Below are 4,710 nucleotides of genomic sequence, written 5' to 3'. Positions count from 1 at the left end.
AGTCTTAGGCAGACTTGTATTACTCATGTGCCTCGTTGTCAAAATAAAGCGAGTGATAGACTAGCTAGTTTTGCTAGAGTAGAAGGTCGTACTATGACTTGGGTCGGTTCAGGCCCGGAGGATGTTTTGAAGTTGGTCCTTGATGATTGTAAGGACTTGGTGAATGAGTAATACAAGTATTATTCCCGCAAAAAAAAGGAGCCTCTGTGTTCTTGCAATTTTCAGACAAGGACTGGTTGGATTCTGACACAGAAACATATATCCATCCACATCCTAAGAAACATACATAGAAGAATCTACAGGCCTATTGATGATGATTTTATTTATATTATTTTGGTCTAGAGGCCCTTACAAGCTTTTGTGGTACAGAAATTGCAGGATCACTACAAGCAAGCAAAGGATCATTATCGCTATTGTTTCGTCTGTACCCTGAAGGCCTGAACTGCTATATAACTATTTGGCATTCCAAATTTCCAATAGCTCTGAATTTGTTTCTCTCCCAGGATTACCGATGGTGATGAAGATGCACATTGTATTTCCCTTGGTACAAGAATACTTGGATTTGGTTATGAAATAGAGGCACATTCAGAATATAAGGGCTAGATTCTGTTACTCCCAGAAATCAAACTACTCTCTCCGTCTCATAATGTAAGACGTTTTTTGGCACTACCAAAAAAAGTCTTACATTATGGGACGGAGGGAGTACGTCCTACCTACGCATGGTTGAAAATAAAGAAGAAGCGCGGCACGGGTATGATGATCACTTTACATGAAAAGCACAAGGATGCATGAATGGCCCCCTTTCTTCTGAAGGAATGAGCTTGATGGAGAGAACAGTCTTCAGAGATGTAATATACAGTATGTGCGCGTAATGTCCTAAAACAGACTCGAGAGACATCAGAACACACTGCACAGAGCAGGCGAGTGACAAGATCAAATGAGGTATACATGACTTGAGTTGGGATGCCACAAATAGAAATAGTAGTGCTATAACGGAAAGGGCAGTGCTAGGCGCCGGTGCAACGGCCGAACCGTTCGGGCGGTCGACCCCCAGCCGCCCAATGCAACGAGTCCCAGCCGTTCGATCTGCTCGTGTTGACTTCCCCCATCTCCTTCTTCCTCCCCGCGCACAGCCCCTGTCGTCTAGACGTCCTCCCGTCCGCCGGCCACCACCCCCTCACCTGGACCTCCTCCCTCCGCCGCCCCACACTGCTGGATGTGCTCGCCGAGTCGCCGTCGGTCGCCTTCCTCGTCGCCGCCGGTCCAGCAGGAAGCCGTCACTCCCCTTGTAGCAAAAACGACGCCCCCTTGAAGCACGCCGACGCCCGCTGTCGTTGCGGCACCTAGCAACCGCTAGTCTTACCACACCCCGTCATTGCAATGTCGTGCCCCCGACTGCAGCTCTCAACGCCGCCGCTCTCACCATTGGCACACCGGTTGAAGCTTTTTATCACACCGGTTGAAGCTTTTTCCATGTCGGTTGAAGCTTTTTTCGCAGATTGAAGCTTTTCATCATGTCGATTGAAGCTTTTTTCAACTACGATTGAAGCTTATTTTGTAAACGCTTACAACTTTTTTCATCTTGCAGTGCCCCGGTTGAAACTTTGTATGTCTTTCGGTTGAATCTTTTTTCACCTAAGGTTGAAGCTTTTTTCTTAACGGTTGCAGCTTTTTCAGTTGATAGTGGCTGGTTGAAGCTTCCCTTGTTGATGGTTGAAGCTTTTCTATATAGGCTTGAAGCTTTTTTGTCAATGGTTGTAACACTCGTATAGGTGGTTGTAGCTTTTTTGTCTCTGGATCCAATTTTCTACTCTTCGGTTGTAGCTTTCATCAAAGCCGGTTGTAGCTTTCGACGTTGCCGGTTGTAGCACTGCCCTAGTCTCGTTTCACAGCCGCCGTTCGGTTGAAGCAAAAAAAATGTCATTCGAGCGCCGTCGCCGGCTGCAGAAGCCCGATAAATAAAGTTTGGAGTAGTAGCAGGGATGGGTCGTGCAACAGCGGTGGTGAGGGCGTGCAAAACCGTGGTTCTGGTGGCGGGGTAGAGATAGAGGAGGGGGAGAGGTCAAGCTCGAGGGTGCCCGCGTCCATGGCTGGGACCAGGCCATGGAGATGCAAAAAAGAAAGGAGACGAGCTGAGGAGGAAGACAACCAGGAGGAGATAAGGTGGGCCTACAGGAGGACGAGCGTGCTGGGCCACAGGATCGCTCCTTCATCGAACGCATCGCGTGCGACCGGCGCAACGGTTCGGCCGGTGCGCCGTCTATAAACGTTTCCCTAACGGAAAAGGCAATTCTGGCCCTTTCTCCAAATGGGGACAGTTCGATTCTATGATTATACTGACGTTACAGGAGTAGCAAACCCGGGGTGCTCACAAGCAGGCTATGGGCTGAAAACGAGCCCATGGTTTCACTGTTTCCATTGTCTTGTCTCTTTTCCCAGTACTGTTACTCAAAAGTAGGTGAATTCCTAAAGATGGTTGACGCGGGTATGGTTGCTGCAGTAGATTGTTGATCGTTATTTTTTTTATTGCTTCGGAGTTTTTTTCCGTTTACTTCACCAAGGCATAGCTTCGGTCTTGTTTAACTTTGCTAGTTGCCGGTGAGATTATTGTGTGTTTTGCGTTGGGGTCGGCGTTGACTGTGTACATCCTAGCTATGCACATGACAGGCATGTGCTCACTGTGTTTCTATCCCCTTGATGTTTCATTTCGAGTGAATAAACTCCACCCTTTATAGAAAAAACTGAGTTCCGAAAGTGCTCTTACGATGCTAGCTCAGATATGTCGGGACCTGTAGTGCGCCATTAGTATGCCTAGAGGTGTGCTATTACTATCTGACTGGCGCACCACATAGAAGTGTGCCATTAGTAATAATTTTTTAAAAAAATCAAAAAATTTTATTTATTTTTTTCATTTTTTTCTTAATCTCAGGTCACTATGGCTTAATATCGGGTTAATATGCTTAATCTCAGGTCAAATCGCACTCCGTGGTCAAACTTTTTGAAAGGTCACCCATCCTTACACTACTCCAGCCCAAGCACGCTTAACTTTAGAGTTCTATTCAACCCCAGCACCAGCTCACTTCACAAGCACTTGTTGATATATCTAGCATATCAATCCTATTAAACCTTGTTGATGTTTAGGACTTTGTTCATGTTCATTAGTGTGTTGAAATTTTGAAAAAATATTTCAAACTTCCGTTCATATTACGTATCATATTTTGAAAAAAAAAATTCCGAAAAAAAATTTCAAAACTATTTTTTTTCTATTACTAGTGGCGCACATAGCAAACGGTGTGCCACTAGTAAGTTTGAAATTTTTTGAATTTTTTTGCCTCCAGATCTTAAAAGCTCCGTAACTTTTTTTCTGTTAGGTTTTTGAGGATTTTGAAAATGTTTAACGAGGTTCCCCCAGTTAAATTCAGATGTAACTTTTCGAATAGATGATTTTTCATATAGAAAACTTTTTCATCCGAGTTTGTATGCAAAAGTTATGTCCATTTTACAAATTCCAAAGAGATTTTGCGCACCGTGGGTGTGGTGCGCCATCACTAGTTTTAACTAATAACGGCGCACCACACCCACGGTGCGCCATTACTAACTTTGTACTAACTTTGAAAAAAAATATGCTAGTAGTGGCGCACTGAGTTTGTGGTGCGTCAGTAGTAGTTAAACTAGTAATGGCGCACTATCCCCTCGTGCGCCATTACTAGTTTTGTAAAAAAAATTGTTACTAGTGACGCATCGTGTATGTGGTGCGCCATTAGTATTTAGAGTTTAATGGCGCACCAATATGTGGTGCGCCATTGATATATACTAATGGCGCACCACATGTGGTGCGCCATTAGTGTCCATTTCATCTATAGCTGTTTTCCTAGTAGTGTATCTTGCCTTGCACTCCAAGCCTTTTCTATGTTGTACTTTATATATACCCCTGCGAGGGTCGCAACAATACAACATAATAATTCCGGCCATCCTATATTTTTTACATAGTATTAGAGCAGTTAGTCTCATGATGTCGATCCTAGGTTTTCTTCAACAGTTCCACAGCGCGCCGCCCTCAGGAAGATTATTCTCCTCTCCCCGGGGGCGAGGCACCCGATCAATCAAAGATTAGATCGGTCCTTGTAGGTTAGATCAATCCCTTAAATTTCGAAATCCGAGTAGATTAATTTTCCTTTAGCCACAAATAAATCCCATGGTGCTCAAAATCCGGTGAAATCAGTGCAGAAATCGTAGCAGGGGCATCCATCGACTCTCTGGCGGCTATGTGCGGCATCAATCTGCAGACGACGCGCCAACAAAGACACTTCCTGGGATCAGCGCCTGCCGGTCGAACGAGCCAGTTTCTCGTGGATAGGTAGGCATGTCGACGACCAGGAGACTGCATCAACACGGCGTCACTATAGTGACGACCCCTACACAGCCACACGGTTCTGGCAAAACTGATGTATGCTCGATGGGCTTCCTCCGGTCTTGGCAAAACCGGTGGACTCATCGCCGACGATACCCTCTGACATCCGCAAGGTGTATCGTCCACGTCTACAGCTCCTTCATAGCGCATATTTTGTTGGGGAACGTTGCAGAAAATAAAAAAAATTCTACGCTTCACCAAGATCAATCTATGGAGTTCATCTAGCAACGAGAGAGAGGAGTGCATCTACATACCCTTGTAGATCGCGAGCGGAAGCGTTCAAGAGAACGGGGTTGAGG

This window comes from Triticum dicoccoides, chromosome 4B, assembly GCF_002162155.2.
Source record: "Triticum dicoccoides isolate Atlit2015 ecotype Zavitan chromosome 4B, WEW_v2.0, whole genome shotgun sequence".
Lineage (NCBI taxonomy): Eukaryota > Viridiplantae > Streptophyta > Magnoliopsida > Poales > Poaceae > Triticum > Triticum dicoccoides.
The sequence above is the reverse complement of the archived record's forward strand: the minus strand, read 5'-3'. Positions refer to the sequence as shown.